This window comes from Musca autumnalis, unplaced genomic scaffold (genome assembly GCF_047663935.1).
Source record: "Musca autumnalis isolate F117 unplaced genomic scaffold, ASM4766393v1 scaffold_3, whole genome shotgun sequence".
Classification (NCBI taxonomy): Eukaryota; Metazoa; Arthropoda; class Insecta; order Diptera; family Muscidae; genus Musca; species Musca autumnalis.
The window spans coordinates 229,433,512-229,457,137 of NW_027411866.1; the positions used below are offsets into that span (position 1 = coordinate 229,433,512).

At 35.6% G+C, this 23,626-nt stretch overlaps 1 protein-coding gene and 1 long non-coding RNA gene across 4 annotated transcripts in view; one reads left to right on the forward strand and one right to left on the reverse strand.

Annotated features, from left to right (window-relative positions):
- Window positions 1-4,769: 4,769 nt before the first annotated feature.
- The window catches only part of Sh (Potassium voltage-gated channel protein Shaker), a 756,962-nt gene continuing 738,105 nt past the window's right edge, over window positions 4,770-23,626 (forward strand). For 2 of the 3 annotated variants that reach the window (XM_073977151.1, XM_073977150.1), the window contains exons 1-2: window positions 4,827-5,216; window positions 5,459-5,556. The gene's annotated coding sequence lies outside the window, so the exon portion shown is untranslated. Of the gene's footprint in view, window positions 5,217-5,458; window positions 5,557-23,626 lie in introns of all 3 variants that reach the window. The other variant, XM_073977152.1, reaches the window with a different exon arrangement.
- LOC141397214 (uncharacterized) lies at window positions 18,410-22,915 on the reverse strand. The gene is made up of 2 exons (XR_012411335.1): window positions 21,750-22,915; window positions 18,410-20,422 (listed from the first exon to the last, which is right to left on the reverse strand). It is a non-coding gene; the product is annotated as an uncharacterized lncRNA (long non-coding RNA).

A 23,626-nucleotide genomic window follows, 5' to 3' on the forward strand; every position in this document is an offset into this window, starting at 1 on the left:
TCTTAAAGTGAATTTATCCAAAATTTTTGTGGAAGGTACCTGAAGGAGTGGACAAATTTAGTCCATATTTGAAGCTGACCTATATCTGGTAGATATATTAGGATGTGTAAAGTATGTACCAAATCGGTCACTCCCATCAAGAGTTATCGTGCGCACAATTTTTCCGACCATATTTACACTTTGATGGGGGAGGTACCTTAAGGAGTGGACCGATATAACCCATCTTCGAACTTAAACTATGTTTGGATAAACTGTTACGAAAGCCAAATGTTAGAGCGAATCGGCAGATCCGTTGGAGAATTATCTTGCGCTGCAATTACTGCACACAGTGTCATAGGGTTTTTTTTTACTTTTCAGGCTATTTTCTCAGGAAGTATGGACTTGTCCCTGATGAAACTTAAACCGTCGTATGGGGGGTAGTGAATACAATTTGCTACAACAACAATCAAAGCGATTCAAGAACAGGTCCTAAACTGAACTTTTCCGAAACTTTGTGTGGAAGGTACCCGAAGGTGTGGACCGATTGAGTCCATATTAGAACATCATTTAAGTCAGGCAGAAGTTTAACGATGTGCAAAGTATGGACCAAATCGGTTAATTTCTTCAAGAGTTATCGTGCGCACAAATTTTCCGAGCATTTCCAAACTTTTGTGGGGGAGGTACCGGAAGGAGTGGACCGATATAACCCATCTTCGAACTTAAACTAAGACAAAATATTACGAAAGCCAAATTTTGGACCGAATCGGTTCATCCGTTCGAGAGTTATTGCACCAGCCAGCCAGAGAGACGGACATGGCTAACACAACTCCAAATTCTCTGAAACACATTTCGTCCAAATATACTTGGGGTCTAAAACCATTGTTTCGATGAGGCACATTTTGCCCGTATGAAAGTGTATATACCCTCTTTAGCCTAAAGGCTGAGGGTATAAAAAAATAACTGTTTGTTTTTTAAACGAATACGAAAGTATTATTGAGTTTTATGAATTCCAAGAAGGTATTTTCACCAACCGAACGAAGGATAGACTTCTAAAGGCCTCAGTCTTCCGAATTTCGATTTTCTAGACAAATAATTTTAGATGCGCTCTTCAGTTGCATTTCCCATTGAATACTTACTTAGCTGGCCCATTACAGAACATTTGTTCTATAGGCCGAACTAAGAAAAGATCTCCAATTCTCTCTATTTGTTGCTTCGCTTTCTGGAATACCGCGCCTTTTCATCTCATCCTCCACTTGTTTGCGCCATCTATTCCTTGGCCTGCCAATTCTGCGTGCACCGCCAAGCGGTCCGTGTTTATACACCTTTTTAGCGGGGTCATCATCGCTCATTCTTATGATATGGCCTAGCCAACGCAATCGGTGCATCTCGATATGTTTAACAATATTGATGTCGTTGTATAGAAGATACAGCTCGTGCTTCATGCGCCGTCGATATTCTCCGTCAACGCAGATTGGTCCGTAGATCTTTCGAAGAATTTTTCTTTCAAACACACCAAGCACTGCCATGTCTGCTTGCGCAAGTACCCAGGCTCCGGAGCCATACATCAGCACGGGTAGTATCAGTGTTTTGTAGATCGTTATTTTTGTTTGACGAGATGTGGCTTTGTTTTTGAACTGCTTACTTTAACCAAAGTAGCATCTGTTGGCCAATACAATTCTTCTTTTTATTTCACATCTGATGTCGTTTGTTGTGTTTACGGAGGTGCCGAGGTAGACGAAGTCTTTAACTACCTCAATATTATAGGAACCAACTTCCACAGTCGGTCCGAGCTCATTGCCCGTCGACACCATCAACTTGGTCTTCCCACCGTTTACTGCCAGACCCACTTTAGCAGATTCTGCTTCGACCTTCATAAAGGTATCAGTTACTTCTTTTACTGATCGGCCCATGATGTCTATATCATCAGCATAAGCAAGTAACATGTGACTATTGGTGTAGATTGTGCCACTTCTTTTGACGTTTGCCTCGTATAACCTTTTCCAGCAGGATGTTAAAGAGATCACACGAAAGGCTGTCTCCTTGTCTGAAACCTCTTTTGGTACCAAGGAGAGGTTCTTTCCCATTTTAACTGAGGACCTCGTGTCAGTTAAAGTCATTTTACGAAGCCGGATGTGCTTTGCGGGGATACCAAATTCAGACATGGCTTGGAATACCTTTGAACGCAGCGGGCTGTCGAAGGCTGCTTTATAATCGACATCTCTTGGGTCTTCTCCAGGTTTTGCCGCAGGGTAAATATCTGGTCACTGGTAGACTTGCCAGGTCTAAAGCCGCATTGGTATGGTCCAATTATCTCGTTGACCATAGGCTTTAGTCGTTCGCACAATATCCCTGACACGATCTTGTAGGCAATAGGGAGTAGACTTATGCCCCTATAGTTAGAGCATACAGTCTTATCTCCTTTCTTATGGACGGGGCACAGGATACTCAGGTTCCAATCGTCGGGTACTCGTTCTTCCTGCCAGATGGTGCTAACTAGCTGATGAATACACCTTATCAGCGTGTCGCCTCGGGTTTTGAACAGCTCGGTTGAGAAGCCATCGGCTCCTGCTGCCTTATTATTCTTCAGCCGATTTATTACTGTCTTGACCTCATCTTTGCTGGGCGGTATATTTTCTATACCATCTTCTGGGATTAGGACTGTGGTATCTTCGTTGCCTTCACTGCTATTGGATACCAACAGATTTGAAAAATGTTCTTTCCATATCCTGAGTACACTATCTGTATCAGTTACCAAATTACCTTGCTGGTCTCTACAGGAGGATGTGCCTGTCCCAAAGCCATCAGTTTGATGCTTGACTCTTTGGTAGAATTTTCGGACTTCATTCTGGATCCTGTACGTCTCGATTTTTTCACACTCCCGCTTTTCCATTTCTCTCTTTTTCCTGCGGAAAAGACGTTTCTCCTCTCTCCTTTTCTCCCTGTATCTCTCTCGTGCGCTACGCGTTGCTACGGATTGTAAAGTAGCCCTATATGCCTCATTTTTCTCTTCGGTGGCAGCACGACACTCCTGATCATACCATGGATTCCTTGGTGGGGGTCTTTGGTATCCAAGTATGGATTTTGCGGTTGTTTGCTTGGAGTGCGCAATGCTTTGCCATTGCGCTGATATGTTATCGTGATGAGAAGTGCTTTGATTAAGCAAATGGGCTAGTTGAGTGGAATATGCTGTGGCTATCAGTTGTGATTGCAGCTTACCGATGTCTAACTTTCGTGTTGTGACTGTTCGTACTTTGTTTGCTACGTTTAAGCAGGTGCGTACCTTTGCCGCAACAAGGTAGTGGTCCGAATTAATGTTTGTGCCTCGGAACGATCGTTCATCCAACACGCTCGATGAATGTCTTCCATCTATGACAACATGATCAATTTGATTTCTTGTTTTCTGATCTGGAGACAGCCAGGTGCCCTTATGAATATCGAGATTATTAAATCTGGTACTGTTAACTACCATGTTTTTTGCAGCTACAAAGTTTATCAGCCTCATACCATTGTCAGATGTTTCGCCAAAGATATTCTCCTTTCCAATTTTGGCATTAAAATCGCCTAGAATAATTTTAATGTCATGGTCAGGGCAACGGTCATATGTTTCTTCTAAGCGCTCGTAAAATATATCTTTGGTCTGTTCGTCCTTTTCTTCAGTGGGAGCATGAGCGCAAATAAAGCTGATGTTGAAGTATTTAGCTTTTATTCGAATTGCAGCAAGTCTTTCATTCACTGGAGTGAAGCTGGATACCAGATGTTTAGTCTCCGACTTACTACAAATCCGCAACCAAACTCATGCTTTACGTCATACAGTGCGTCACCTTTAGGTGTTGTTGTGACGCCTTTCCTAATCCATCGTATTTCCTGCATGGCAGTAATATCGGTCTTGTACTTTTCAAGTACGTCTGCCAATGCGAAGACTGCACCTTCTCTATAAAGAGTGCGAACATTCCAGGTGCAGATTCGCAGATCATGGTCCTTACAACGTTTGCGGGTACAACTTTAGAGGGGTTTGTTTTTTTCTTTCGTTTTTTCATAGTAGGCTGTTTTTTCTAGGGGAGGGTTACTAACCCAACGCCCAAACCCAAGTTTTTAACGTTCTTATGGGTGAACGCGCGGCACATGTTAGCTCACTACCTTTAACGGGTGTTAAAGGCAGTTCCCCAGGTGACACCACGGGGAGGTCGGTGTACACTTGAGATGAAAGAGGGACCAAGATAAATCCTGGGCTTTGCCATGTTAAAACCGGTCAGGACCCTTGCTTGCTATCTTCCATCCCCTACGTCACCCTTTGAATAAAATATAAAATATGAAATATAATATATAATATATACAAATGATTTTGTTGTATATTTTCGTAATATCCCCTTATTCCTTGTACAATGTTCGCTTTTTGTATCGGCATTTGTCTTTATGTCCCGTATGTTGTTTGGAACCTTCTTGTTTCACATTTTATGCTTTTTAATTCTTTTGAACATTTCTATGCTTGTCGTTGTCAAAGCCAAGGTTTTGTTTGACTACTTAAACCCGCTGCAACGACTGCATATGCAAAGACTATGTGACAAGTGACACCTTCACTGACCACCACATTCAAAACAAGATGTCATCATCAAAGACAATTGACATGTTATAACATTTACCTTTGGAAAAACAGCGTAGCGCGGTAAGGAGTGTGTGTGATTTTTGCCATTACATGTCATAAGTAGATGTGGAGGAAATTGCAAATAAAAGAGGCTTGTGGTGAATACCTTTTAAACGGTAAAAAGGTTAACAAAAATTAAAATTAAATTATACAAGATATGACGTTGTACTCGCGTTGCTGTGCGTCAAAACATAATTTTTCGTTTGTCTTTTATTAACGCTTTTCGAGGGTGCATTAACATTTTTCTTTTAATAGCGTTTTTAGTTAGCATAAAACTTAACCGTTAACGGCGTGGCGTGGCGGCAAAAATGCTTAAATTGTATTTTCGCAGAATGCCTGCGGCGGCTAAAAGGCGTTCTTTTAATAAAGTTAACATTAGGTATTAAATAAAAAAATTAAAAAAATGTTGTGTTAGTAAAGCAAAAAAAAAAAAATATTAATACATTTCAATTTCGTCAAACCAAATAAATGTGTTTTTCTCCAAGCCTACCTCTTACATATTTCAAGTGTTGTGAAGAAAACGTCATCCATCAAGCAAAATGCGTGGATCGCAACAAGCCCGTTCCACGGCCCAAGCTCGCCACAAAAAGAAAATGTATGTGTATTTTTATTTGTTCTTGATTTTTCTAATTTCCGGCCTTTCTAACTATGCCATGAAAACCGTAATTGAACTTAAACAATCAGTGTTACAATGGATTACTTCACCCAACATGCTTATCAGAAATCAGTTTGATAATAATCTACGTTTTTTGTAATAATTTCTTGTAATTTGTTTTTCTTTTTTGTGATTTTTTTCTACAAATGCCGCTGCCAAACTAATAATGGATAACGCAATAGGAAAGAGAAAGAGCTGCTGATAGCAGAACTTACAACATTAGCAAACCAGTAAATATGTCAAAGAAATTATAACAAAACCTACATGTGTATATATAAAGGTATGCGCTAGAAATTCGTTTAAGCTAAAACTTTGATTTAAACATTGACAATCTACAGTCGTTTTGTGAAAATGTTAAAAAACAACTAAAAAAGTAAAAGTCAGCTGTGCTGACGGAAATATACCCCCAGCTCATTGAACACCGTAATAATTTTCTTACATTTCAATGAAATTTGAAACAGGACTATATTGGACAACTCCTTCCTTACCTCTTCGATCCCTGCCACGCAAAATGTTAAAATTTTCTCTTATCTTAAACTGCATATTCAATAATTCGATTGTTTTGCAATTGTTATCTATGGAAGTTCTTCTAGTTCTGAATACAATGTTGTTATTTTTTTGTGTCTGTCTATACGTCCTTTCATAATGACCCAAAAGCTGTAAAAAAATCCTACTATCCTTGGTATCGCAATAGGCCAACATTTTTGTTTAAGTGCAGCTTAAGGTTTCTTCGAAGATCCTTTGCAAAATATTACCTATGCTACTCCTTGTGGTCCAGTGTTCAGCGATATTATGTTTTTCGTGGGCAAGTCAATATTTCCTGAGATATGGTAAAAAAAAAAAAATTGTGACGAACTTATTCCAACAGATATTGCGTCTTCAAGTCATTTCAGTTGATTACCGTATAATTTAGAACTTATTATGTCAGGAAATATGGACTTGTCGCCACAGACATTATATCGCTGTAAACAGGGCTACAAAGAGTACCTTCGATAAAGATTTCCTAAGGATCCTTGAACAGACCATAAACTGCACTTAAACAAAAATTGTTAAATTGTGGGAGTGTGCTGACCTAAGGAGTGGACCGATATGGTCCATTTTCGGGCCTAAAAAAGTAACAAATCAATAGTTTGGATCAAATCGGTTGATCGGTTCAAGAAATATCCCCAAAATGGTGAACATTTTAAGCAATATTTAAAAAAAAACGTCTTGATAAGAAAATAAAATAAATAATAAATAAATAAATAATTAAAGAAATAAGTGAATAAAAAATCGCTGCCATTAAACAAATATTCTTAAAAAATCTACGCCTATTTGGAAGCCTAGATAATAGTCAAAAAACCACAGCTCTAAAAATATTCTTAAAAATTTCGCGCATATTTCAGAGCATAAAAAATAACACTGTACAACACAAAAAATAATTACATGATAATTCGGCCAGATTATGAAAGAAGACCGAAAAAAAGAAAACACGTGTATCGGCGTTTTGAAAGTTTACGTCGAGAAGTAACCTAAATAGGCGTGGCAAGTTCCGCCCATTTCTACAGGTTTTGAAATATTCGACATCAGATTCCATGGAATCCTTGCATTTTAGGTATAAAGTGTCTTTGGCAATATTACTGACAACAATGTGGGGTATCTTTTTATGAAAAAAATTATCCCTCATGCGAGTCACTATAAGGGGTCTTTTTGTCCATTTTTTCAGAATCGTTTAAAAAGTCCTTTAAAATGAGATCGTATCAGATCAAAATATTCTAAAAAATTATTTGTCATAAATAATATATAAAAAGCTAAAGCTTAGGGAGATGTTAAATATTATAGCTACTAATTTCTTTTGTTCAGAGACTCATAATGAAATTTGATTTGGAATATTTCTTCTTTTGGCACAATCCCCAAAAAGTGAAGTATTTTAGAAATTTTGACTCAGTATGGAATAAATTTTAATTAAGAGTCTAAAAGTTTAACAAATAATTTCTACATATAATATCTAATTTTGTAACGTCATTTTCTTAAAAAAGTGTTTTACTTAGATATATAGTTTGTTCTGGGACTTATAGTGAAATTTTGTGTAGAATATTTCTTCTTTAAACAACTTTTATCTAAAACTAAATTTCATGTTACTTTCATGCATCAACCCGAAAAAAGAATAAAACTAATTTATTCAAAAAATATTTGGGTGTTTTGTTGGCAAACTTGATGTATATATTTTCTTGATATATATTGCAAATACATATTTCATTTATTCGGCGGCTTACATTGAAATTTGATGGAGAATATTTTTGTCTTTGACATCTTCTATCTAGAATGAAGTCTTGTGGGACAAAACTTAATAAAATCAGATAAAGTACAACATTAACCCTAAAACGTGAGTTTACTTTTGGCAGATTCCTGGCGTTTAGGTACGATTTAGAGTTTTGGTGTATTCGGGGACGTATAGTAAAATTTTATGACAAATAATTTTGTAGAATATTTTGATTTGATACGATCTCATTTTAAAGGATTTTTCAAACGTTTCTGAAAAAATGGACAAATAAGACCCCTTTAGTGAATCGCATGAGGGTTAATTTTTTTCATAAAAAGATACCCCACATTGTTGTCAGTAATATTGCCAAAGACGCTTTATACCTAAAATGCAAGGATTACAAGCAATCTGATGTCGAATATTTCAAAACCTGTAGAAATGGGCGGAACTTGCCACGCCTTTTTAGGTTACTTCTCGACGTAAACTTTCAAAACGCCGATACACGTGTTTTCTTTTTTTTCGGTCTTCTTTCATAATCTGTGCGTGGTTTCGTGTAATTTAAAAAAAAAAGTTCAATTTTGTTGTACAGTGTAATCAAGAAACCCCACAACTTTATAAAATATTCCAAAAATAAACAAACCCACTCCCCAAAAATATTCCTAAAGAATACACGTCATGGGAAAAAATTCCTAAAAATCTAAACCTAAAAAAATTGCTTAAGAATCCACGTCTTGAGAAATATACATATTCCTAAAAAATTCGCGCCTAAAAATATATTCCTAAAAAATCCACACCTAAAAATATATTCCTAAAAATCGACGCCTAAAAATATATTCCTAAAAAATCCACGCCTAAAATACATTCCTAAAAAATCCACGCCTAAAAATATATTCCTAAAAAGCCCACGCCTAAAAATACATTCCTAAAAAATCCACGTCTAAAAATACATTCCTAAAAAATCCACGCCTAAAAATATATTCCTAAAAATCCACGCCTAAAAATACATTCCTAAAAAATCCACGCCTAAAAATATGTTCCTAAAAAATCCAAGCCTAAAAATATATTCCTAAAAAATCCAAGCCTAAAAATATATTCCTAAAAATCCAAGCCGAAAAATATATTCCTAAAAAATCCACGCCTAAAAATATATTTCTAAAAAAACCACGCCTTGAAAAAAATATTTCTAAAAAATCCAGGCATTGAAATAAAATATTCCTAAAAAATCCACGCATTGAAAAAAAAAATATTCCTAAAAAAATCTAGGCATTGAAAATAAATATTCCTAAAAAATCCACGCATTGAAAAAAATATTCCTAAAAAATCCAGGCATTGAAAAAAATATTCCTAAAAAGTCCACGCCTTGAAAAAAATATTCCTAAAAAATCTAGGCATTGAAAAAAAATATTCCTAAAAAATCCACGCCTTGAAAAAAATATTCGTAAAAAATCCACGCTTTCAAAAAGATATTCCTAAAAAAATCCAAGCTTTAAAAAATATTTCTTTAAAAAATCCAAGCTTTGAAAAATATTTTTTTTAAAAAAATCCAAGCTTTATAAAATATTTTTTTAAAAAATCCAAGCTTTAAAAATTTTCTTTAAAAAATCCAAACTTTAAAGTATATTTTTTAAAAAATCCACGCCTTGAAACATTATTCCTAAAACAGCCACGCCTTAAAACATATTTTTTAAAAAATATACGCCTTCCTAAAATAGCCACACCTTAAAACATATTTTTTAAAAAATCCACGACTTGAAAAAATATGCTTTTTTAAAAAATCCACGCCTTAAAACATATTTTTTAAAAAATCCACGACTTAAAACATATTTTTTAAAAAATCCACGACTTAAAACATATTTTTTAAAAAATCCACGCATTAAAAAATATTTTTTTAAAAAAATCCACGCCTTAAAAAATAGTTCTTTAAAAAATCCACGGCTTAAGAAAAATTTCCTAAAAAATCCACGAAAAAAAATTTTTTTTTTTAATATTCACGCCTTGAGAAAAATATTCCTAAAAAAATCCACGCCTCAAAAAATATTCCTAAAAGAATCCACGCCTCAAAAAATATTTTTTTAAAAAATTCATGGTTTAAAAAATATTTTTTAAAATATTCACGCCTTGAAAAAAATATTCCTAAAAAATCCACGCCTCAAAAAATATTTTCTTAAAAAATCCAAGCCTAAAAATATATTCCTAAGAGACCTACGCCTTAAAAAAGTTATTCCTAAACTGTCCACGCCTTGTAAACATTTTTCCAAAAAAATGTACGCTTTGGAAAAATTATTACTAAAAAGTTCACTCCTGGAAAAAATATTCCTAAAAAATCCACACCCTAAAAAAATTATTCCTAAAAAATTCACACCTTGAACAAAAATATTCCTAAAAATCCACATCTTCACAATAATATTTCTAAAAAATCCACGCCTTCAAAAAAATGTTTCCAAAAAATCCACATATTCACAAAAATATTTCTCTAAAAAATCCACGCCTAAAAATGTATTCCTAAAAGACCCACGCCTTAAAAAAGTAATACCTAAAATGTCCACGCCTTTTAAAAATTTTTCCAAAAAATATCCACGCTTTGAAAAAATTATTACTTAAAAATTCACTCCTTGAAAAAATATTTCTAAAAAATCCACGACTTAAAAAAATTATTCCTAAAAAATCCACGCCTTCAAAAAAATTATTCCTAAAAATCCACATCTTTACAAAAATATTTCTAAAAAATCCACGCCTTCAAAAAAATTTTTCCAAAAAATCCACATATTCGAAAAAATATTTCTAAAAAAATCCACGCCTAAAAATATATTCCTAAAAGACCCACGCCTTGAAAAAGTAACTCCTAAAATGTGCAAGCCTTGTAAAAATTTTTCCAAAAAAATCCACGCTATGAAAAAATTTTTCCAAAAAATTCACGCTTTGAAAAAATTATTCCTAAAAATCCACGCCTTAAAAAATAGTCCTAAAAATCCATGCCTTGAAAAAAATATTCTTAAAAAAATTTACACATTGAAAAGAAAAAATTCAAAAAATCCACACTTTGGACAAAATTATCCTTAAAAAATGTTGAACATTTGTAGGGAAGGTACCGCAAAGAATGGCCCGATAAGCACAACCTTCGAACTTAAACGAACACTTGCAGAAATCCTCCCATTGGGAGTCATGTCCCAAAAATCGTTTTGAGAGTTATGTCACTGCACCTATATCTTTGTACATATATACAGTTTTCATCACAAAAGTTGAGCCTACACTTATTCACATTTCCCAGACATGAATTTAAACTGATTGTCTCACTGCTGTCTAAAATAATACCGACGACTAAGCTAAGCAAATGTCATCAATATCAAGGGAAATTGTCAAAAGGGAATGCAATTGTGTCAGCGAAGAAGACAAAAACGGCGAATAAAGGAACAAACAAAATGGACAAAACAATTAAAATTGAATTAAATAAAAATATCCAGCAGTTTAGATATTTGTTGTTGGCCAGCTAGCCAATGTCTAAACATAATATTCGTTGTAGTTGTTTCAAATTCTAAATTGGTATTCCTGTGTTTTTCCATATGTGGCCTATTTAGTTAACATAAAGCTAAGCTATTTGTCGTTCAAAGTTTAAAGACCATTATCATGTGAGCGCAAAATATCTCGCCGGGTTTTCATTTAAGAAAAAAAAAAAAAAATAAAAAAAAAAATAAAGTCGAATAAAATAAATTAAAATAAAATGAAACAACTAAAACAAAATAAATTAAAATATAATAAAATAAATTAAAAAATAAAAATATAATAAAAATAAATAAATAAAGTGGTCTGAAAAAATAAATAAAAATGTGAATCCTTGCTAAAAAATAGACAAATATTACCAAGCAATAACGCATAACGTAATACAACATCATCCAAGAAGTTTGTAACATTTCGAATAAGCAATATGCATGGATTAAAACCAGCTCGTTCTACGGCTGAAGCCCGACACAAAAGGAAATTGTGCGTTAAATTCCAAAACAATGATTTTCTCATTTACAACAGTAAATTGATACAATGAAAACTAATATATATCTTTTCAATTATTTGTTTTGATTTTTTCGTGGATTTATGCCATACCTAGGAAGGAGAAAGAATTGGCTGTTATACCACAGTAAATACATATTTTTTTGTAATTTCTTAGAAAAGTTGCTGATAATTAAAAAAATGGCTAGATGTACGAAAATCTAAACTAATTCTTAACGTAATGTAATTCTTTGTAAAAAAGGGTAGTGTGACCAGTACCCACATTTATTGGATTATTTGTCAAAAAGAAAAAAAAAACACAAAAAAGGTCCTTTAACTTCTTCTCTAAGTCGAAATTGTTTGCCTTGAAGGAAACAATAAACTATTTCCTTTTGTTAAAACTAAATCAGAGTTCATGACTCTCACTTTCTTTTGAGTTTTTTTCCTTGGACTAATGTAGGAAGTTATGACGTCTTTCATGTAGTTGTTGATTTTTTTTTATATACCCAAAAAAAAAAAAAAAAAACAACTGCAAAATATAATAATAAAAGTAGGTAGGCTCTCTCCTTTACCACCGTTTTTTCATTATTTTGCAAACTGACACGCTATGGTAAAAGTGTAATTATCCTGTGACTAATAGCTGCTGTTGGTAACGTTTGGTTGGTTGCTACGTACGCCTGCAAACACGAACACCTTTTTTAGAAGTTATTGCGATTTTGACCTCCAAAAAAGTGAGCGGTGTATGTGTGTGTGTATTGGAATATCCTTAGCATTGATTGTTTTACTAAATCTCTTTAATTGTTTAATAGATGTGAGTGAGGTTTATTTTTACGTTTTTTGTGACTAACACAATTTTGGGAAATACAAAAATGTGTGAGTTTAAGGTTAAATACAAAAATAGAAAAATACAATATAAAATTTCTTAAAAATATTTTAAAAACGCCACGCCACATTGAGAGGACTGACAAAATATTAAAAAAAGCTCCTCTTTTGAAACTTGGAAACTACGCTTCTTTTAGAGTCTTGGAAAACATTTCTAAAAACTACGCTTCTTTTAGAGCCTTGAAAAAATATTTCTAAAAAAGCACTTCTGTTCTAGAGCCATGAAAAAATATTACTAAAGAACCACGGCATAAAAAAATAATTCTAAAGAACCACGCCTCTTCTAGAGCCATGAAAAATATTGCAAAAAAACAACGTCTCTTTTAGAGCCTTGAAAAAATATTTCTAAAAAACTACGCCTCCTTTAGAGCCTTGAAAAAAATATTTCTAAAAAACCATGCCTCCTTTGGAGCCTTGAAATAATATTACTAAAAACCCACGCCTCTTTTAGAGCCTTGAAAAAATATTTCTAAAAAAACATGCCTCCTTTAGAGCCTTGAAAAAAGTATTTCGAAAAAAACTACGCCTCTTTTAGAGTCTTGAAAAAAATATTTCTAGAAATCCACGCCTCTTTTAGATCATTGAAAAAATATTTCTAAAAAACCACGCCTCTTTTAGATCATTGAAAAAATATTTCTAAAAAACCACGCCTCTTTTAGATCATTGAAAAAATATTTCTAAAAAACCACGCCTCTTTTAGATCATTGAAAAAATATTTCTAAAAAACCACGCCTCTTTTAGATCATTGAAAAAATATTTCTAAAAAACCACGCCTCTTTCGGAGCTTTAAAAGAATATTCTTAAAAACCACGCCCCTGTTAGAGCCTTGAAGACAATATTTTTAAGAAACCGCGGCTCTTATACAGTCTTAAAGACAATATTGCTAAGAAACCACGCCTCTTTTAAAGGCTGAAGGTAATATTTCTACGAAAACACTCCTCTTTTAGAGGCTTGCAAAAAATTAATCTAAAAAAACAACTCTAAAAGAGAGGCTTGAAACATTTTTTTAAAAAAAACATGCCTCTTTTAGAGCCTTGAAAAAATATTTCTAAAAACCACGCTTCTTTTAGAGCCTTGAAAAATTATTTTAAAAAAATTAAAGCCTATTTCAAAACATTGAAAAAATATTCCTTTAAAAGATATTCCTAAAAATCGACGACTATATGTTTAATCTCAAACCTCTTAAAAATACATATGACATTCAAATTATTATTTTTTTAACATTTATTATCAGCAATGGTTTATTGACTGCAGTATTATCATCAACAAATCAATCATTTGTTTGGTTGCCATAACACAAAATATCATTGTAATAAATTCAATGTTTTAGGATATGTCATTGCTGTCGAATAAAAGAAAAAAAACGTACTTCCCTTAAATATTCGACTCCTACACTTTACTCCCTTTGGTACACAAGAAAATTTAATAAACTTGAAAAAGCTTTGCCAAGAAAAAATCAACAAACTTATGAGACATTTCAATAGGAGTGTTTAACAAAGAAACTCTTTTTTTCTGCAAATTCCATTATTTCACTGCCAAATGTCAACTTTCAGTTTTGCAATAGAGCTAATTATCCTGCCTGCACTAGTCGTCGTCCTCGTAGAAGAAAATATTTGTAATTTTTTCCTTTACCCAATTGACTTTTATGATTGGCTTTTGTACGCGCTTGCCATATAAAATGTGGTTAGGTCATTACCATCAAATGTTGAATATTTTTTCTCTTTGTATGCTTGGTTTTTTTGCTAAAATAATTGCCATTCTCTTTTGTTTCCGCTTCTTGGGTAATTTCAACAATTTGTATATACCCAGTAGCAATTTTATGTTAAATTTTCTTTTATATAAATGTGACATAATAGTGAATAGAAAAAAAAACTTAGAAAAAAGGACTAGAGGCATTTTGTTCAAAGGAGATATTGTGCATACAAATGTTATGTTAAAAGTTGTGTATTTAAACTGATAACAGAAATTATTTATAGAACAAAAAATCATGTCGAACAAAACAGTTAAAACTATTTGCATTTATGAGGTGAAAAATTAATAAAAAGATTTACGTAAGAAAGTGATTTGGAGTATATAATTTTCTTTTAATAATGGACTAAAGTGCACTAATTGTAAAGTCGATTTCGGTTAATCGATTAATCGATTACTAGTCGTAAAATGTATAGAAACCGTAGTCGACTATTGGCTGTGCGAAAACCGCATAATCGATTATTCTTAATCGACTTCCAAATACGTAGTCGACCATTAATTGTAGTCATCACGATTGCTCCAATGAAAATGGTCGATTATAACCGGTTATCGGTTGTTAATGAAAAATCGAAAACCGACTTTTAGAAGTATTTTAGATAATCCATAAATCGAAATCGAGTTTTAATTTCTAGTCGAAACCGAATAATCGAAAACCAAATATTGCATTTCACTGCGTATAACTAAGTGCTACACCTAAACATCCATTGCTTACACTTTCCTTACTAATTATATTACTCGTGGACTCTTTTCCCCAAGTACGAATTTTGCGACTAATAAATTACCATTGTTATCGGGTTGTTATCTGTTTTATTAGGAAATGGGGTATGATGCATGGAGTGTATATTGTGATTGCAGATCGATGCATTGCCTTCGTATTGTGTCAGTTCCATATGTATTCGTTTAATAGGGTGCAAACCGAAGATGGAAGAAGGTAAACTTAATTTATCATATATTTTTTCATGACATCCTGGTTGTCCGTTCTATCACACTTCAGGTTTGAGTAGAACCTATATATGCTCCCTCGTTCGAGTAACTCCTACAGAAATTTTCAAAATTTTGACAGTCATTCTTGCCAGAGAGCTATGACATTTTTTTGCAGCAGGTTGTTTTTGATATAAATACCCTTCTCGGCATCAACACAAATGACTGATAATCCTTTAAAGTTAAGAATTATGTATTCGATTTAACCGAAACTTTGCAAAGTTTTACCAAAAGTACTCCTTGTGGTCCTGCTTACAGAGATATAATGATTTTTCGTAGGCAAGTCCATGCTTCCTGACCACCTAAACTGCATGATGGGCACGATAACCATGGAAGGAAGTTATTAACAACCTTTGCGCATCGTAATATTTCTCTCACACTTAAATCAAGTACGAGTATGGACTATATCGTACCAGCTCGTTGCATTCTAAACAAAATTTTCAGAACTGATCGTTTTTAAATTTCAGTTTAGGGCCTGTTCTCGAATTTCTTTGATTTTTGTTGTAGCAACTTGCATTGACTGTCCCGATTACGACTTTACATGTCTCATTAGGGGCAAGTCCATAATTCCTGAGAAAATAGCCTGAAAGATGCAAAAAACCCCTATGAGACCGTGTGTAGTGGTTGGAGCCCAAGATAACTCTCGATCCGATTTGGTCCAAAGTATGGCCTTCGTAATAGTTTGTCCAAGCATAGTTTAAGTTCGAACATAAGCCATATCGGTCCACTCCGTCAGGTACCTCCCCCACAAAAGTTCAAAAATGTTCGGAAAAATTGTTCGCACGATAACTCTTGAAGGGAGTGACCGATTTGGTCTATAAAATCACGAATAAGTTCACTTAAGAACCTTCTCTCGAATCACTTTGAATTTTTTGAAGCAACTTGCATTCGCTGTCCCAATTACGACGGTAGAAGTTTTTTCAGGGGCAAGTCCATACTTCTTGAGAAAAAAGCCCGAAAGTTGCAAAAAAAAAAACTCCATAGCACCATATGTAGTGGCTGGGGAGCACTATATCTCTCGAACTAACCGATTTGCTTCAAAATTGGGCCTTCCTCATATTTTGTCATACTTTCAGTTCGATAATAGGCAATACTGGTCCCCAACTTCCGGTACTTCCCCCGAATATTTAAAAAGTGTAACTTATCTCTTGATCGATATCTATTGAACAAATTAGGTCCAAACCTTGGATCTCCTAATATTTTGTGCAAATTTAGTTTAACTTCTAAAATGGAGGTACCTCCTCCACAAAAGTTCAACATTTGTGTCTAAATGCAGTTTAAGGTCTGTTCGAAGATGCTTTGGAAATGTATACCGATGCTGTTCGTTGTGGTCCTGCTTACAGCGGTGTTATGTTTTCCGTGGACAAGTCCATGCTTCCTGCATTACTTGTCCATAAGTTATACGATGACCCACTGAAATTACTAGTGTGCGCGATATCTATCGAAAAGATATGACTCCAAAATAATATCCACTTCCATAATGGAGTATGTCGGACCATTCCTTTAAGTACCTCCTCCGTAACACTTTTGAACTTTAAATTTGTCGGCAAGTTCATATGTACAAAAAAGTCCACAAAATAATGAAAAGACCATAAATACATTCGATCTGACAGTAGATGAAAGTTTAAATTCACATATGCTGAGGGTATATCACTATCGGCAAAGCCGACTGATACTTTTTTACTTGTTAGACCCCAAGTATGTTTGGACGAAATCCGTCTGACCGTCTGTCTGGCTGGCTGGTTCGCACGATAACTCTAGAACGGATCAACCGATTCCGTCCAAAATTTGGTTTTCGTAATATTTTGTCCAAACTTAGTTTAAGTTCGAAATGGTTTATATCGGTCCACTCCTTCCGGTACCTCCCCCACAAACGTTCAAAACAGTTCGCAAAATTTGTGCGCACGATAACTCTTGAAGGGAGTAACCGATTTGGTCCATACTTTGCACATGGTGAAATTTCTACCAACCTTAGACGGGGTTCAAATATGGACTCAATCAGTCCACAACTTCGGGTACCTCCCACACAAAATTTCGGCAAATTTAAGTTTAGGACCAGCTCTCGAATCACTCTAATTTTTACTGTAACAACTTGTATTCACTGCCCCCCATACGACGGTACAAATTTCATCAGGGCAAGTCCACAAAATAGCCTGAAAGTTGCAGAAAACCCCTATGACACCATGTGTAGTGGTTGGAGCGCACGATAACTCTCGAACGGATCTGCCGATTTGGTCTAAAATGTGGCCTTCGTAATATTTGGTCCAAGTTTAGTTTAAGTTTGAAGTAAGTACCCTTCAGGTGCCTCCACACAAAAGTTCAAACATGTTTGAAAGAATTGTGAGCACGACAACTTTTGAAGGATGTGACCGATTTAGTCCATACTTTACACATCGTAATATATCTACCAGATATAGATCAGGATAAGTTCACTTTAAGACCTGCGTTGGTCCATACTTTGCATATCGTAATATTTCTTCGAATATTAGATGAAATTCGAAGGCGGTGCTTATAGATCCACTCCTTCCGGTATCTCCCCCACAACATTTCGAAAATATTTGCTAAAATGGTACTCGGGATATCTCATAAACAGGGCAAAGTGGGAACTATCGGTCATACACAATTTTTGTTTGTGAGGTTAAGGGTCTGTTCGAGGATCCTTTGGAAATTTTTACCGAATGTACTCCTAGTGACCCTGTTTACTGTGATATTATGTTTTTCGTAGGAAAGTACATGTTTCCTGATATAATGGTCCAAAAGCTTTAAATTAAATAGTGACCAACTGAATTGGCAGGTGTGCGCGAAATCTATCAGGCGGAATGACTCCCAAAATAAGACCCACTTCCAGAGTAGGCTATGTCGGTCCATTATTTCAGGTACCACCCCAGCAAACCTTTAATCCAAATCAATTTGTTGTCGGTTCCCCCTAAATACATAAGATTTGGCAAATAAGTGTATCAATTCACACAAGCTGAGGGTAGATCTCTGTCGGCAAAACCGATTGAGACTTTTTTACTTGTTATACTTGAGATTGGCATATGAAGTGCATATTAAACGTCGTAAATGTTCTTGATATGTGTTTTTGACAGGTTATCTCTGATCCAGTGGTAGTTGCATGTAGTGTTGTTGGACCCACCATTAATTCTCAACAAATTATATTTACTAATAAAAATACTTACTTATGGGTACTTTACACGATATGTATTTTACATATGGGTTGTCACTTTATATATACAAAATATATACGCAATGTGACAGCACATATGTAAAATAACATATCGTGTAAAGTACCCCTTACTTAATTACTTACTTAGCTGGTCCATTACAGAACATTTGTTCCATAGGCAGAACTAAGAAAATATCTCCATTGTTCTCTATTTGTTGCTTCGCACTCTGGAATACCGCGCCTTTTCATCTCATCATCCTCTTGTTTGCGCCATCTATTCCTTGGCCTGCCAATTCTGCGTGCACCGTCAAGCGGTCCGTATTTATACGCCTTTTTAGCGAGTTCATCATCGCTCATTCTTATGATATGGCCTAGCCAACGCAATCGCTGCATCTCGATACGTTTAACTATACTGATGTGGTTGTATAGCAGATAAAGATCGTGGTTCATACAACGTCGATATTCACCGCCAACGCAGATCGGTCCGTAGATCTTTCGAAGAATTTTTCTCTCAAACACGCCAAGCACTGCCTTATCTGCTTGCGCAAGAACCCAGGCTTCGGAAACATACATCAGCACGGGTTTGACGAGTTGTGGCTTTGTTTTTAAAGTGCTTACTTAAACCAAAGTAGCATCTGTTGGCCAATACAATTCTTCTTTTTATTTCACAACTGATGTCGTTAGTTGTGTTTACGGAGGTGCCGAGGTAGACGAAGTCTTTTACTACCTCAATATCATAGGAACCAACTTCCACAGTCGGTCCGAGCTCAATGGACGCATTGCACGTCGGCACCATCAACTTTGTCTTCTCACCGTTTACCGCCAGACCCACTTTAGCAGATTCTCCTTCGACCTTCATAAAGGTATCAGTTACTTCTTTTATAGATCGGCCCATGTTATCTATATCATCAGCATAAGCAAGTAACATGTGGCTATTGGTGTAGATTGTGCTACTTCTTTTGACGTTTGCATATCGTATAACCTTTTCTAGCAGGATGTTGAAGAGATAACATGAAATGCTGTCTTCTTGCCTGAAACCTCTTTTGGTACAAAACTCTTCGGAGAGTTCTTTCCTATTTTAACTGAGGACCTCGTGTCAGTTAAAGTCATTTTACAATGCCGAATTCAGACATAGCTTGGAATACCTTTGAAGGAAGGCTGCTTTATAATCGACAAAAAGGTGGTAGGTGTCAAATTGCATCTCTTGGGTGTTCTGCAGGATTTGCCTAACGGTAAATATCTGATCAATGGTGGACTTGCCAGGTCTAAAGCCGCATTGGTATGGCCCAATTATTTCGTTGCCCATAGACTTCAGTCGTTCGCACAATATCCCTGACACTATCTTATAAGCAATATGGAGCAGAGTTATGCCCCTGTAGTTTGAGAGTTAGAGCACACAGTCTTATCTCCCTTCTTGTGGACGGGCCAAAGGATGCTCAGGTTCCAATCGTCAGGTACACGTTCTTCCTGTCCTGCTAACTAGCTGATGTATACACCTTACACCTTGGTAATCCATCGGCTCCCGCTGCCTTATTATTCTTCAGCCGATTTATTGCTGTCTTTACCTCATCTTGGCCGGGCGGTATACATTCAATACCATCTTCTGGAATTGGATCCTTGGTATCTTCGTCTTCTTCGCTGCTATTTGATACCAGCAGGTTTGAAAAATATTCGTTCCATATTCTGAACACACTATCTGTATCAGTTATCAAATTACCTTGCTAGTCTCTACTGGAGGAGGTGCCTGTACCAAAGCCTTCAGTTTGATGCTTCACTCTTTGGTAGAAATTTCGGACTTCATTCTGGCTCCTGTATATCTTCACACTCCCGCTTTTCCATCTCTCTCTTTTTCCTGCGGTAAAGACGTTTCTCCTCTCTCCTTTTCTCCCGATACCTCTCTCGAGCGCTACGCATTGCTACTGATTGTAAAGTAGCCCTATATGCCGCATTTTTCCTTTCGGTAGCAGCAAAACACTCCTGATCATACCATGGATTCCTTGGTGGAGGTTTCTGGTATCCAAGTATGGATTTTGCGGCTGCTTGTATGGAGTGGGCAATATTTAGCCATTGTGCTGATATGTTATCGGGGCGAGGAGTGCTTTGATTAAGCAATTGGGCTAGTTGAGTGGAATATGATGTGGCTATCTGTTGTGTTTGCAGCTTACCGATGTCCAACTTCCGTGTTTTATCTGTTCGTGCTTTATTTGCAACGTTTAGACGGGAACGTACCTTTGCTGCAACAAGGTAGTGGTCCGAATCTATGTTTGCTGTTCGGAACGATCGTAAATCCAACACGATCGATGAATGTCTTCCATCTATCATAACGTGATCAATTTGATTTCTTGTTTTCTGATCTGGAGACAGCCAGGGGCCCTTATGGATGTCGAGATGCTTAAATCTGGTACTGCTAACTACCATGTTTTTTGCAGCTGCAAAGTCTATCAGTCTCATACCATTGTCAGATGTTTCACAGTGGAGACAGAATTTCCCGACTGTTGGGCCAAAGATATTCTCCTTTCCAATTTTGGCATTAAATTCGCCTAGTATAATTTTAATGTCATGGGCAGGGCAACGGTCATAAGTTTCTTCTAAGCGCTCGTAAAATATATCTTTGGTCTGTTCGTCCTTGTCTTCAGTGGGAGCATGAGCGCAAATAAAGCTGATGTTGAAAAATTTTGCTTTTATTCGAGTTGTAGCAAGTCTTTCATTCACTGGTGTGAAGCTAAAGACCAGGTGTTTTGACCACCAAACAACTACAAATCCGCAACCAAACTCATGCTTTATGTCATGGCAGCTATAATACAGTGCGTCAACTTTAGGTGTTGTTGTGACGCCTTTCCCATTCCATCGTATTTCCTGTATGGCAGTAATGTCGGCCTTGTACTTTTCCAGTACGTTCCAATGTGTAAACTGCACCTTTTCTATAAAGAGTGCGAACATTCCAGGTGCAGGTTCGTCGATCATGGTCCTTAAAACGTTTGCGGGGTTCGTCAACTTTAGAGGGGTTAGTTTTTCTTTTCTTTCGTTTTTTTTCATAGTAGGCTGTTTTTTCTACGGAAGGGTTATTAAACCGGTGCCCAAACCCAAGTTTTTAACGTAGTTATGGGTGAACGGGCGGCCCATTTTAGCTCACTACCTTAAACGGATGTTAAAGGCAGCTACCCCAGGTAACACTACGGGGAGGTCAGTGTCCACTTGATATGAGAGAGGGACCAAGATAAATCCTGGACTTTGCCGTGTTAAAGCCGGTCAGGACCGTTCCTTTGTATCTCTTATCCCCTGCGTCACCCACTAATAAACATATATACCTAATTTACGCGCGCACTCGTCTTATTCTATAATACTTAAGAGGAGTGATACATTAAAATTATTGGCTACGAGCAAAAATATGCATAATTTTGTCTTGGCTTTAAAGTTTCCATGAGTTCGAAATTAAAAGCCGAAATTATACAGTAATGACGTCTGTTCTTACTGCGGGGTTTAAACAACGCTGGCGGACAATTGTTTTTTATGGAGTTTCAAATCCACAATCTTTGTGTAATTTTGTTTTCTGGGGTATACATCAGTTATAAATAATTGGTCCACAAACACATATGCACATATAATTTTGCAGATATTTATATGTACATGTGTAGTACATAGACATGTATGTAGAAATATTTTTGGTGAAATACAAACAAGAGCGTTAATGGGTTTATGTGACGATGATAGGGAACGTGTATATTATTACAACAAAGGTTGCTTGGCAAAAAACACAAACGTGTTGATGTTTTTGATGTAAGTCTGTAACCAACACTACAGATATTCAATGACAACAACTGTTTGGTCTTTTCGACAAAATTTGTTGTTACTATTTTTACAATATTTTGGCGCCATGTGGTTTTATACGTTTTTTCGTTGTTGTTTCCGTTTTATTTTGATTGGGATTGGGGTTTTTGCTGCTGCTTTAGTCATTTTGTGTTTTAGGGATTTTTGTATGATTGATGATAGGATGGCCAGATTTCCATGAAGATACATTTAACGTTAAATTCAAAATTTTTTCCACACTTTCAGGATGGGTCAAAAGAGACTTATATATCTTATTGATTGCAACCTGGTTCTAATTTAGTTCAATGATATGCATGGGAGCAAATTCAAATCTGAAACTATTTTAACACGTGGTCTGTTCTAGAACCTACATTTTTTGACCACTAACCGAATTAATTATGGAATTTTTGAAATTACGTAATTAATTAAAAAAATAATAAATAAAAAGTAAAAAATAGTATATTCATGCGGTTTCTGCTACGAAGCAAATTAAAATTTGAAAGGCATTGCTTGTTTGTGCGTGTGAAGTCTGGCAAAAATATATCCTAATTCGAACCGATTATCACCAAAATCAAAATCGTTTCCTTTTGCCAAAAAATGACTCCAAATTTTCACATAAACAATATTCGATTAAAAAAATGCATGGGCAGGCGGACGGGGTCTGGTAGCCCAAAATGCAGTTCATAGTCAAAGCGATGTACTACATGCATGTGTTTGTTATTAGCACAAAAAAAATCCATAATCCCTTTTCAAGGTCTCTGGTAGCGTCTCCGACCTTAAGTTTATTTCATATGATGAATATCAAATTTCAAAAATTTAAAGAAAGAAAAAGATTTTCCCAATATGCAAAAGTGAACAACAACAGAAAGTGATGGTGGCATATTTGCCATAGGAGGTGGTGGTGTATCTTGCGGTTCATCCATCCAGTCATTCACCATGTATGAGTATTACAGCTGCATTGTGTTTTTGTCTGTTTATATTAGCCATAACATTCATTTGTTCATTCCTTCGTTCAACACGTTCATCATATTCTGTGTTCTAGTTGCTTGTCGCTGGTGTGCTGCGCTGTGTAGCAGCACCACAGCACAAAACAATTCAAGTAATTGCGAAGGTTATTGTAAATTATAGGGTTTTTCAAGAACAAACCATTTACAACAATTGTTGATTTTTTGCCGTTAATGGTATTGGCGAAGGTGGCCAAATGCGCGGGATGGTAGGAGGGAGTACCGACAATGGTGGTATTGGTATCAATTGGTTAGGAGGCCCCTTAGGTTAGCAACAAATAAATTGAGTATTTTTCTACACGTGTTAACAGCACGCCATATTATTGCGGTGGTGGTGGTGGCGGCGATTTTTATTGGTTTTGTTGTTGTTATTGTTGCCTTTTTTAGGTTATGTCCTTGACACAATTATGAATGGGGTTTTTATTATGGAAGTGTTATTTAGATTACATTGATGATATTACTTTTATGTGGAGTTTTTGTTAAATACTATTTTGAGATATGGTAATCAACAACATGTTGGCCAGTGTGCCAATTAAAC